We start from the raw sequence: 14,742 nt of genomic DNA, 5'->3' as shown, positions 1-14,742 counted from the left end.
TTGCAAAATCAGCCTCCAAAAGGCACTAAAAGCCTCAAATCTTCTAAAAATGTAATTTTATACCATTTATTTCTATATAAAAGTATACAAATATCACAACTAAACCCATTTTATTCTGTTTTTAAAAAGAATTTTATTCTAATTTTATTCTAAATTTTAAAACAGTAAAGTAAAAAAAAAATTCAAGTCATACATAGGGCTATACTGCCCTCTTGTGTCCAAAAGGACATCAAAATAATATATAAAACTTTTTACCAGCTAGGCCAATAATGTATTTAAATATACATTTATTAGGTATGTGTCTGAGGATATTTTCCCACCGGTTAATCGACGTGTGTGACACGAGCGGGTGCTTTTGTATCGCTAATATAAAAGTGAAAGAAAAATACGGACGTCCGCACGGACATTTATAATGGTGCACACACAAATCACACACACGTTGGAAAGAATTATGCTTTTAAACAACACTAAACCGCCATTAGATGTCGCCAAGTGACCGTCTTAATGAGCGAGTCATTGATTCATTCGTTCAAATGATTCGTAATCCATAACATACAGATCCATAAACATGGATCCATAAACATCCAATCCATAAACATAAACAGATGTTTATGGATTGATCATTCAATCTTTGAGTCAACCAATTCGTTCAAAATGCTGAATCATTCAGTTATGAGAAAACACGTTCCTGTGAGATGCGTTCTTCTGTGATCTTTGTTTAACTATTTCCGCTGCTGAAACAGAACAAAAACAGTCAATATTGCATCTAAAATGTAAATGACTTCATTTTAACTGTTAATAACCTGTTGTATGAAATCAATGTCACAGTTTCAATAGTGATTGTATTCAGGAAAAGTTAGGTACGGAGAGCGAGCGATTTCAACGAAATCAGAACTAAACCCATTTTATTCTTTTATTATTATTATTATTCAATTTAAGAATTATGTTTGAGTTTAAAAAAAGCCAGAATGTTTTAGTCCAAAAAATAAATAAATCATGCCATGGATTGCTTGAAATTATTTTTTTTTATTATATTTATTTTTTTGTTTTGGCTTTGTTTATAGTTTATTTTTAATTTTTTATTCTTGTTCCGTTCTGAATATCATTACATTTAAAGGATTTGTTGTGGAATATTTTGAGTGTATCATAAAATCAGAATAATTCTCTCGATTTAGTGATCCCCTACTTATTATTTTATTTTATTTTTTTCTTTGTTCTAATTAGGTCAGGCAAGTAAAATTATCTGTGTCTTGTCCCTTAAATTTATTTATATATATATATATATATATATATATATATATATATATATATATATATATATATATATATGTATGTATGTGTGTGTGTGTATATATATATATATATATATATATATATATATGTGTGTGTGTGTGTGTGTATATATATATATATATATAAATATAAATATAGCTGCGAGCAGCGATGGAGGGCCAAAGCCGCCGGCACCGCCACCCTGGCACCAGGATTGCGGTGCCACCGGCTTGGGCCCGTAATCGCTGCTCGCAGCTATATTTATTATTATTATTATTATTTTTTTCTACTTCTCGGGCACTTTTGGGGCCCTTAACATGCTCAAAAACTCTTGAGATTTTGCACACACGTCAGAACCTGCGGCCATCAGGGCCGGACTGAAGCTGGTACCCGGGCGTGGCACGGCGGCTCGACAGCGCCCCCTGGAATTATGTCGGAAAAATTGGTCCATAAATCAAACACGCTTGCATGTAATAATATGAAACTCAGTACACATATAGATCTCATCGGGCCGAACAACTTTCGTGCTCTAAGTTTTACACCAGCCGAACAGGAAGTCGGTTATTATACGTTGTTTGGAAAACGCATACAATGGAATGTGAAATACTCCTCCTAGGGAATTCATCCGATCGCCACCAAACTAGGTGTGAATGAAGTCAAGACATTGAGGATGCTAAATTGCGAACGGATTTTTGATATCTCGAACGGTTTGGCCGTGGCGAGGAAACAAATTTATGGCGAATAATGGGACACAGGAAGTGTGTTATAACTTCTGCATACATTGACTGATCTTGATGAAACTTCAGCAGTGTGTCCGATCAAGAGTCCGATCATATTGATGTGACTATTGTGAGTCAAAGTTATAGCGCCACCAACTGGCAGCAGGAAGTGTGTCACTTTCAAAATGCTTTGAAATCACCCTCTTAATTTTACCCGATTTGCTTCAAACTTTATGTGTATAATGTAGACACACGGCAAATGTAGACCTGTGAAAGGATTATTGATATCTTAGATACTGTTGCCGTGGCAAAGCATCAAACTTTAATATTCTTTTCAGATGCTTTTGAGACTCTTCACATGCTTGAAAATGCATGAAACTCGACAGACACATCACATTTATTATCCAGTAGACATGTGCAAAGTTTCAGAAACGGGCGTGGTGGAATGGCTCAGTAGCGCCACCTTTAGTCAAAAATGGGGGCTTAGTTTTTCCTAGAATCACAAAACTTGGTATGTGTATTGTTCTCATCAAGCCGGACAACTTTCTAATTGACAGTCATAACCTCAGACCAACAGGAAGTCAGATATTTTGGTTTGAATGTGGATTTTCTGGAGAATTTTCTCTCTCTCTCTCTGTGTCTGTGTGTCTGTGGGGGAGGGGGATTTGTCTATTCCATTTAATCTTTGGTTATCAAGGTTTCAGGGGCTTTTGGGGCCCTTAACATGCTCAAAAACTCTTGAAACTTTTCACACAGGTCAGAGCCCACGGTCATCAGGGCCGGGCTGAAGCTCGTACCCGGGCGTGGCAGGGGGGCTCAACAGCGCCCCCTTGAACAAGGTCTGAAAACTTGGTCCATATTTCAAACACGCTTGCATGTAACAATATGAAACTAGGTACACATATAGATCTCACCGGGCCGAACAACTTCTGCACTCTAAGTTATTAGCACCGCCCAACAGGAAGTCGGCTATTATGGGTTGTTCGAAAAATGCATGCTGTGGAATTTGATGTACTCATCCTAGATAATTCATCCAATCGCCTCCAAACTCGGTCAGCATGAAGTCAAGACATTGAGGATGCTAAATTGCGGACGGATTTTTGATATCTTGAACGGTTTGGCCGTGGCGAGGAAACGAATTTATGGCGAGAAAAGAGAGACACGAAGTGTTATAACTTCTGCATACATTAACTGATCTTGCTGAAACTTCAGCAGTGTGTTCGTTGTAAGAGGCCGATCAGATGGATGTAACTATTGTGAGTCAAAGTTATTGCGCCACCAACTGGCAGCAGGAAGTGTGTCACTTTCAACATGCTTTTGACAAAAGTGGGGGGGTTAGTTTTACCAACAGTTACAAACATGAGTATATATATTGGTCTCACCGAGCCGGACAACTTTCTAATTTACAGTCATTGGCTCAGAGCAAAAGGAAGTCAGATATTTTGGTTTGAATGTGGATTTTTTGGATATTTCAGACTCTGAGTTTTTAGCTACTCTTCCAATCTGACTTATTTTATTCACACCAAACTTTTTCAAAATGATGAAAATACATTAAAGATGCTAAATTGTGAACGGATAATAAATATCTCAAACGGTTTTGCTATGGCGAGGGATTAAAGTAATGTCCAAAAAGGAAAAACTAAAAGCCCCAAATTTTCTAAAAATGTAATTATATACCATTTATTTCTATATAAAAGTATACAAATATCACAACTAAACCCATTTTATTCTGTTTTTAAAAAGAATTTTATTCTAATTTTATTCTAAAATTAAAAACAGTAAAGTAAAAAAAAAAAAAAAAGTCATACATAGGGCTATACTGCCCTCTTGTGTCCAAAAGCACATCAAAATAGTATATAAAACTTTTTACCAGGTAGGCCAATATTCTATTTACAGATACATTTATTAGGTATGTGTCTGAGGATATTTTACCACCGGTTATTCGACGTGTGACACTAGCGGGTGCTTTTAAATTGCTAAGATAAAAGTGAAAGAAAAATACAGACTTCCACACTGACATTGATAATGTTGCACACACAAATCACACACATGTTGGAAAGAATGATTCTTTTAAACAACACTAAACCGCCATTAGGTGTCACCAGGCATCCATCTTAATAAGCGAGTCATTGATTCATTCGTTCAAACGATTCGTTCGAATGAGTCGATCATGATTAAGACAGATGTTTATGGATTGATCATTCAAACTTTGAGTCAACCGATTCCTTAAAAATGCTGAATCGTTCAGTTATGAGAAAACACGTGATGCGTGATGGTTCTGCGGTGATCTTTAACTATTTTCGCTGCTGAAACAGAACAAAAACAGTCAATACTGCATCAAAAATGTAAGTGACTTAATTGTAACTGTTTATTAACCTGTTGTATGAAATCTAGCGGTGGGAGAAAAAAATTGATTCTTAGATGCATCGCGATCCGGACGTGGACGATTCTGAATCGATTCACAAATGTCAAAAAATCGATTCTCTAAAAAAATTGATTTCTAATAACGAAATATTGACGGAACACAAAAGGCGGAACTCTAAGCGGACGTGCGTGCAGTCTGTGGCGCGCACATAACAGAGAAGTTTCTTCTGCTCACCAAGGCTGCATTTATTTGATTAAAAATACAAACAAAAACAGTTATATTGTAAAATATTATTCCAATTTAAAACAGCTGCTTTCTATTTTAATATATTTTAAACTGTTATTTATTCCTGTGATCAAAACGGAGTCACTGTCACATGATCCTTCAGAAATTATTCTAATATGATGATTGATGCTCAAGAAACATTCATTATTATTTTAAATGTCGAAAACAGTTGTGTACAGTCTTTGATGAATAGAAAGTTCAAAAGAACAGCATTTATCTGAAATCTAAAGCTTTTGTAACATAACACTACCGCTCAAAAGCTTGGGGTTAGTAATAATTTAAATTTTATTTTTGGGGGAAAGAAATAAAATAAATCAATACTTTTATTTATGAAGGATGAGTTAAACTGATCAACAGTTACAGTAAAGACATTTATAATGTTAAAAAAATTATATTTGAAATAAATGCTGTTCTTTTGAACTTTACATTCATCAAAGCATTTTGAAAAAAAAATCTGTACACAACTGTTTTCAACATTGAAAATAATAATGAATATTTATTGAGCATCAATCATCATATTAGAATGATTTCTGAAGGATCATGTGACACTGAAGACTGGAGTAATGATGCTGAAAACTCAACTTTGATCACAGAAATTAATTACTATGTAAAATATTTTAAAATTGAAAACAGCTGTTTTAAATTGGAATAATATTTCACAATATTACAGTTTTTGTTTGTATTTTTAATCAAATAAATGCAGCCTTGGTGAGCAGAAGAGACTTCTCCTAAAAACATTAAAATCTTACTATATATATATATATATACACACACACACATACATATATATATATATATATATATATATATATATATATATATATATATATATATATATATATATATAAATATAGCTGCGAGCAGCGATGGAGGGCCAAAGCCGGCGGTACCGCCACCCCGGTGCCTTTAGGTAACTAAAGGCACCGGGGTTGCGGTGCCACCGGCTTGGGCCCGTAATCGCTGCTCGCAGCTATATTTATTATTATTATTATTCTTCTCCGCATTGAATTGCATTTTTGAGGGCCTAAACATGCGCGAAAACTCACGAAACTTTGCACACGCGTCAGAACTGGCGAAAATTTACATCTGATATAGGTTTCAGAATTGGACGGGGCAAAATGGCTCGATAGCGCCACCTATAAAAGTTCAACGGAGTGCGCCTCCTGCAACGTTCCACGTACGTGCACGAAATTCGGTACATACGTGTAATGACCTAATACCTACAAAAAAGTCTCTTGGAGCATAGCCCTAAACACAACAGGAAGTCAGCCATTTTGAACTTCCTCTCAGATTTTTGTGCAGTTTTTGCCATTTTCAGGCCTCGTACTTTAACGAACTCCTCCTACAGTTTTAATCTGATCATCTTCAAATTTGGTGAGTGTAATCTTAAGGCCTTTGCGACGTTAAATTGCGAAGATCTTGAGTTTTCGTCGAAGGGCGGGTCCTCGGCGGCCTTACAAATTTCGATGTTTCGCCATGAAACAGGAAGTTGCTGTAACTCAGGCATGGAATGTCCAATCTCCCCCAAACTTCACACGTTTGATAAGAGTTCTGTCCTGAACACATGGCCATGCTCATATTCAGTTATAGTCATAGCGCCACCTGCTGGCAACAGGAAGTGACATGTTTAACACTGTTATGGACTCCTAATAACATATAAAAAAGTGCCAGCAAGTGCGAAACATGCTAACAACATACTAGAAGCATGCTAAAACATGCTAGCAAACTCTTAGCTAAGTGCTAAAGCATGCTATTATTGCAATTAAATAGGAATTTGCTGTAACTCAGGCATGGAATGTCCAATCTGCCCCAAACTTCACACTTTTGATAAGCGTTCTGTCCTGAACACATCTACATGATAATATTCAGTTATAGTAATAGCGCCACCTACTGGCAACAGGAAGTGTCATGTTTAACACGTTGATGCCATTCTAGCAACATGTTAAAAATGCCATTGAGGTCTAAACATGCTAGAAACATGTTAAAACATGCTAGCAATACTTAGCTAAGTGCTAAAGCATGCTAATTCAATGAAACAGGATGTTGTTGTTACTCAAGAAGGCAATGTCCAATATGCGCCAAACTTCACACTTTTAATAAACGTTCTGTCCTGAACACATGACCATGCTCATATTCAGTTACAGTCATAGTGCCACCTGCTGGCAACAGGAAGTGACATGTTAAACACTGTTGTGGACATATAAAAACATATAAAAAAAGTGCCAGCAAGTGCTAAACATGCTAACAACATACTAGAAACATGCTAAAACATGCTAGCAAACACTTAGCTAAGTGCTAAAGCATGCTATTGCTGCAATTAAATAGGAATTTGCTGTAACACAGGCATGGAATGTCCAATCTGCCCCAAACTTCACACGTTTGATAAGAGTCATGGCCTGAACACATCTACATGAGAATATTCAGTTATAGTAATAGCGCCACCTGCTGTCAACAGGAAGTGACATGTTTAACACTGTTGTGGTCTCCTAATAACATATATAAAAGAGCCAGCAAGTGCTAAACAGGTTAGCAACATACTAGAAACATGCTAGCAAACACTTAGCTAAGTGATAAAGCATGCTATTACTGCAATTAAATAGGAATTTGCTGTAACTCAGGCATGGAACGTCCAATCTGCCCCAAACTTCACATGTTTGATAAGAATCATGGCCTGAACGCATGCCTATGCTCAAATTCAGTTATAGTAATAGCGCCACCTACTGGCAACAGGAAGTGACATGTTTAACACGTTGATGCCGTTCTAGCAACACGTTAAAAATGCCATTGAGTTCTAAACATGCTAGAAACATATTAAAACATGCTAGCAATACTTAGCTAAGTGCTAAAGCATGCTAATTCAATGAAACAGGACTTTGTTGTTACTCAAGAAGGCAATGTACAATCTACCCCAAACGTCACACGTTTGATAAGAGTTATCTCTTGAACACATGTCCATGCTCATATTTAGTTATAGTCATAGCGCCACCTGCTGGCAACAGGAAGTGACGTTTAACACTGTTCTTGACTCCTAATAACATATAAAAAAATGCCAGTAGGTGCTAAACATCCTACCAACATACTAGAGACATGCTAAAACATAATAGCAAACACTTAGCTAAGTGCTAAAGAATGATATTACTGCAATTAAATATGAATTTGCTGTAACTCAGGCATGGAATGTCCAATCTGCCCCAAACTTCACACTTTTGATAAGCGTTCTGTCCTGAACACATGACCATGCTTATATTCAGTTACAGTCATAGCGCCACCTGCTGGCAACAGGAAGTGACATGTTTAACACTGTTGTGGACTCCTAATAACATATAAAAAAGTGCCAGCAAGTGTTAAACATGCTAACAACATACTAGAAACATGCTAAAACATGCTAGCAAACTCTTAGCCAAGTGCTAAAGCATGCTATTATTGCAATTAAATAGGAATTTGCTGTAACTCAGGCATGGAATGTCCAATCTGCCCCAAACTTCACACTTTTGATAAGAGTCATGGCCTGAACACATCTACATGAGAATGTTCAGTTATAGTAATAGCGCCACCAACTGGCAACAGGAAGTGACATGTTTAACACGTTGATGCCGTTCTAGCAACATGTTAAAACATGCTAACAATGCTTAGCTAAGTTCTAAAGAATGCTAATTCAATGAAACATGACTTTGTTGTTACTCAAGAAGGCAATGTCCAATTTGCACCAAACTTCACATGTTTGATAAGAGTTCTGTCCTGAACACACATCCATGCTCATATTCAGTTATAGTCATAACGCCACCTACTGGCAACAGAAACTGACATGGTTAACACAGTAATGCAGTACTAACCACATAATTATTGTGTACTAAGCATGCTAGAAACAGACTGAACATGCTAGCAACACTTAGCTGAGTCATGAAGCATGCTATTATCACCATTATACAAAACATTTTGTAACTGACTTTGACATACTCTTACTATATATACCTCCTTAAATGTACATTTCCCAACCATGCTCTGCCTTCCTAAAGCCACCGAGTGTTGATGGCACGGGTGCGAGGGCCCTTTCATCGCTGCTTGCAGCTTTAATTTTAACTAGTTATTTCAAGCATTTAAGCAATCGAGTCAGATAACATGTGCTGCATGACACAATTCTGGTCAACTGGCTGTCTGGTGCAGTTATAACAACCTTGAGCTGAGCTGAACACACTCACAACAGTGGAGGTGATAGTGGACTTCAGGAGGAACATATGCAATTCAATGATAATTGACAGATTAAAAGCCACCAAAAGCTGTTGTGTCATATTTGTCATTTACATTAACATGAAAAATGTAAGTAAATAAATAAATAAACATACATTATTAATGTATGTTTATGTATTCATTCATTATGTATAATAATGAATGTATACTTTGTATATACAAACATTAATATTACATTTAATTAACATTAATAAATAAAGTATAATAATTCATGTATAATATATATATATATATATATATATAAACATTAAAATTAACAATAAAAATGAATGATTTATGATCATTAACATTAATATGAACATGAATAAATTATGTAATAATGAATGTAAATCATATAGGCCTACAAACGTTAAAATAATAAAAAATAAAATAAAATAAAAGTCGGCTAGACAGACAACGAACAGGCGAAATGTTGATTTATGGCTTTTAATCTTCCTTTAGCTTTCATGAATCTTTTCTCGTTTAACTTTAACATTGTAAAATTGTAAACACACATAGAAAATACAGCAATTCGAATTGTAGGCCTACATATTCAAAGTGCGTAGTTGACTGAACAGTATTTATTACCTAAATAAAGCATTCAAATGAAACATTTAATCAACACATTAAGCATTAAACGTTACATAGTCATGTGCGTTTGTTAATTATATTCCTTGTTTTACTTAATAGCTTGTAATCACGGAATCCAAATTAGCCTAATAATCATAACAAAAGATCGCTAGCATACAGCGCTGACTAGCCTATTGCTCACGCTTAGCACGTCACTTTACGTTTCGTTTTTTGCAATATTTGCATCTCTAGATTAATGAATTAACTGACAAACATCTTAAACATACTAAACATCATATTTATATGACAAATAGCGACTTACCTAATGCACGCCACGACTTCACCGTACTCGTACTCGTACTCGCTCGTATTCAGTCCCCATGAAATCAAATTTTACAATTTGTATTGTAGACTCTGGATTACCAGGGTAATCACACATGACGGGAGAGTAAACAAATAAATGTCCCTGATACAACCTATTTAGTGGCCGCAAAAATTTTGTTTCGCCAACACTGCATTTTTATGTAGCCTAGCCTACATTAAGCACTGAAATGGCCCCAGGTCCCCCAAAATCGCTCACTCTGTTGCGTCGGGGGCCCCACGATCGACATACCTAAAGGGCCCAGGCCTAGGGCCTAAGAAAGTATTTTTTTAATACTAAAAACTAGGGATGTCCCGATCCGATCACATGATCGGAAATCGGGCCCGATCACGTGTTTTCAGACTCGATCGGAATCGGACGTTACCTCCCGATCAGGACTCGGATATATATATTCTCATTATTTTTTAACACATCAATATTTATGCGGTGGCACAGAGTTATGCCGGTTTCACATTGCACGCGTTAGTAAGCAGCGCAGGAGCAGTGCGTATGGTGAGCAGGAGCAGGACACGTGCGTTTTGCTTTCACACTGGCAGCGTTTGTCACGCGCGGCTGAACCGCGGGTTGTGTAGGCTACAGACAGAGTACTCCATAATGGATAAGTTGGCATTGCTTTTTTTCGTTTTCAAATACATTTAAGAGAAAAGACTTGTCAAGAAGCTTATTTTATTAATAATTTCATTTATATAACTTTTGTTTCATCTTTGATTTTATTGTTATGGCAACGAGTTTGTTTTTGGAAATTTGTTTTCTTTTTAAATTGCTGTTGGTCATTTGATTGACTGTTTAAAACACAATAGATATCATCAATGCACTTTTTGGATAAAACTGCGGTATATTTTGGCCATGATCAATGTATTGTCACTTTAATTCAGCAAAAGCGGCGCAGCAAAAATAGACTCGGCGCCGAAACGATCGCGGCACTCCTGCTCTGCTCTCTACCGCCGGTTTCACACTGCACGCGATAGCAGAGCGTAAGCAGCGCAGGAGCAGTGCATATGGTGAGCGGGAGCAGGACAGGAGCGTTTTGCTTTCACACTAGCAGCGTTTGTCACGCGCGGCTGAACCGCGGCGTGTGTATAGACAGAGTACTCTATAATCAGGGTAAGTTGGCATTGCTTTATTTCGTTTTCAAATACATTTAAGAGAAAAGACTTGTCAAGAAGCTTATTTTATTAATCATTTCATTTATATAACTTTTGATTCGTCTTTGTTTTTATTGTTCGGGCAACAAGTTTGTTTTTGGACATTTGTTTTCTTTTTAAATTGCTGTTGGTCATTTGAGTGACTGTTTAAAACACAATAGATATCATCAATGCGCTTTTGGGGTAAAACTGCGGTGTATTTTGGCCTTGATCAATTCGTGTCACTTTAATTCAGCGTAAGCGGCGCGTTAAAAATAGACTGGGCGCCGAAACTATCGCGGCACTGCTGTTCCTGCTCTGCTCCTGCTACGCGCTGCCGCGCCGCTTCTGCGTGCGGTGTGAATGCAATCATTGATTAACATGGACGCCGAAAAAAATACGCGCTGCTCACGCGCCGCTGACGCTTGCGGTGTGAAACCGGCGTACTACGCACTGCCGCGCCGCCTCTGCGCGCGGTGTGAATGCTCTAAAGCCTGGTTTAATCTGGTAACATGGGCGGCGAAAAAAAATACGCGCTGCACGCTCTGCTAACAGTGCAGTGTGAAACCGGCGTAAGAGTTAGGAGTGCAGTTCCTAAAAGCACATTACTGGCTTTGCAAACACTGTAGCACTTTTATTTTTTATTTGTTTACATGCCTGCCGGGTATTTTAAGTTGAGGTGCTATTTGTTTATATAGACTTTTTTTATATTTACTGTTGCACTAAAGTCCAAAAGTGAAGAATTTATGTATTACTTGATTGTTCAAGCTACCTCACAGAAGTGCTCTGTTTGTTAACAGAGTTGTTGAATGTTAAAATAAGGTGAATTAAATAAAAAATAAGGAACATCCTGGATCTGTTTTTTCGCTCTTCTTTATTCTTTTTTTATGTATTAAGTATCGGATCGGGACTCGGTATCGGCAGATACTCAAAATCAAATGACTCGGACTCGGACTCGAGGGCAAAAAAACCTGATCGGGACATCCCTACTAAAAACGTGTAATAAACCACCTCTTTTTTTTTTTTTATGTGTTTATGCTTTTTTTTTTGCATCAAAAAGACAAGACAAATGGAACTTTTCAAACATTTATTATAAAAATCAAACACATTAGGCCTACATGGGAACACATTAAAACACATTAAAACAGAAAACACGGAACTACATCATTTATTTCGGTGGTTTGCGCTGCCTCTTAAGTGCAGCGCTCAGGAGCTTCTGTGAAACCTTCCTTGGTGATTTCAGTGGGGACAGCCGGACCGTTGGATATTTGAGGCTCGGCCCCTCCTGCAAAGAGAGAGATAGGCAAAGAGTCAGCAAACATGCCAACTCGTCAGACAAAAGGTTAAACAGACCCACCAAAAGATGGACTTACTCTGCTGTCTGCGGAGGGCTGGCCCGGCTGGCCACTTAGGGGTCCTCCTGTTCCTCTTTGACCTGGAGGAGGTGCTCAAACAGCTTGGCGGCCAGATTTAAGGCGTAAAACCGGTCAGCCGTGGGCATGAACTGTGCCACCTTGTGCCTGTCCCCGGGGCTGTGGGTGTTCTTGGCCTGTACAGAGAGAGGAAAGCATAGTTAGAAACAAACATATGCACGTCAGAAAGACTTTCAGGCAACAGGGGTTGTCCCAGACCCACACCTCCTCCTCCGACGCCTCCTCCAGAGGGATGGTGGGGTCCTCCAGGTCGCCAGACTCAAGCAAGTCCAGGGAGGAGGCCAAGGCCACGGTCGGGTTGCTCACCCGCAGCTCGGCGAGGTCGTGCAGGATCTTCTTCCTCTTTAGAGCCTGCAGGGTCTCTCGCCGAGCTGCCACCGTCAGCTCCGAGTGGGCCCTCAGGTGGCGGTCCATCCGGGAGCAGGACTTGCTGCAGGCAGGCACGGGGCAGGTGCCCTTCCGGACGTCCACCCTCCCGGACGAAATAGCAAGCAGCAGCTTGCGTTCTTTCCTATTTTTCACCCTGTGGGTCAGCGTCAGGTGCTGGCTCAGCTGGCTGTACAGCTTGTGGCAAAGCGGGCAGTCTTTAACTCCCATATTAAAAAATAATTAGATTAGAAAAAGATATAAAGAGTAAAAGTAAAAATGAAAATCCAATAAAATAAGTAGTGAAGAACGCGTCGAGAACCTGGTGCAATGTGTGTGTGTATGTGTGTGTGAAAGTGAATGCAACGAGTAAAAATGTGTTGAGGAATATGAGTGTGAATGACAAAGGTTGACGCGTGCAGGGATCATTTATAGCCTTTTTGAGGTCAGGGGCTATGTGAAAGTGGATTGAGTTTGATGGCAGCGGGGGAGGGGCATTTTTGATGGCAGCGGGGGAGGGGCATTTTTGATGGCAGCAGGGGAGGGGCATTTTTTCAGGAAGGTCCTAGAGTTTCACGCTTCGGGGACGTGCGTCAGGGGCCCCTGGAGAGTCAAAATCTCAAATCTTCAAATAAGACTTTAAAGGGATACTCCACTTTAAAATGAAAATTCTGTCATCATATACTCACCCTCATGTTGTTTCAATCCTTTATGAATTTCTTTCTTCTGCTGAACAGAAAGGAAGATATTTAGAAGAATATCAGTAACCAGACAGTTTCTGGTCTCATTGACTTCCATAGTAGGAAAAAATATATACTATGGAAGTATATTTCAAGTGGAGTATCCCTTTAAAGGTACAATATGCAAGATTTTCTGCCACTAGAGGGCGCTAAATTCCAAACAACAACAACAACGGCATAGCTTGATGACGATGTGAAGGAGCGTGGAATGATGGGAACTGTCGTTTTCAACTCCACCATGGATGTAAATCAGTCAGACGGGAATCGAAAAATCATGTTCATGGATGAGGTAAAGTTCTATTTTTATAAATGTTGTGTTTAATGACATTCATTAATATGAATTAACCGCAAGAAAATTAAGGTTTAATACTAAATTGGTTATAGATGTTGCTGTATTTGTCGAATTCATTGTTGTGTTAACGCTGCGCAGTTTTACGTCTTCTAAACAATTGTTGTAAAAGTACATTCGAACATACCCACACCATTTGCCAAAATACTGATTAATCTTTATGTATAACAAATGCTATATGTAACGAAGTTCAGATGTTATGGGAAGAAGGAGGCGGGAACCGGCGAACATTCATGACACATTTTAATGATAAAAATAAAACGAATACAAAACGAAAGTAAAAGACAGGAGCCCCTCACGGACGACTGCTGTCACAATAAAACAAAACACAACACACGTTCAGGCCTGTCCTCTCTCGCTCTTCACTTTCGTCGCTCCTCCTTTTAAGCTTCTGCTCCTCCGTGAGAGATACGAGACCGGTGCGTCGCGCAGGTCAGTAATCACGTGCCGCTCTCTCCCGGCCCTCGGCCTCGTCCTGCTCGCCACACTATATTTATTTACATGGCCATAAACACCAGACTCAAACAGCTTGGCGTCCAGATTTAAGGCGTAAAACCGGTCAGCCGTGGAGGTGTCTTGGCACATGAACTGTGCCACCTTGTGCCTGTCCCCGGGGCTGTGGGTGTTCTTGGCCTGTACAGAGAGAGGAAAGCATAGTTAGAAACAAACACATGCACGTCAGAAATTCACAAGGCAGAAACACACGCGGGAGGTCCGCAGGTCTGTGAAGGTGGGAGTTCCTGGCAGGTCCATTCAAGCCCATGCCTCCTGAAAGTACTGATCTAGGTTCTTGCATGAGCTGGCCTTGGACGTGAAGAAAAAATAGTGGGCGTCACTACCGCCCACCAAGTACTCCCTCACGGCTAGGAACTCCCTCATCCAACCGTACTCCTCCTCGCTCAAGGCCAGC

Source organism: Squalius cephalus (assembly GCF_949319135.1).
Source record: "Squalius cephalus genome assembly, chromosome: 23".
In the NCBI taxonomy this organism is placed as follows: domain Eukaryota; kingdom Metazoa; phylum Chordata; class Actinopteri; order Cypriniformes; family Leuciscidae; genus Squalius; species Squalius cephalus.
The sequence above is the reverse complement of the archived record's forward strand: the minus strand, read 5'-3'. Positions refer to the sequence as shown.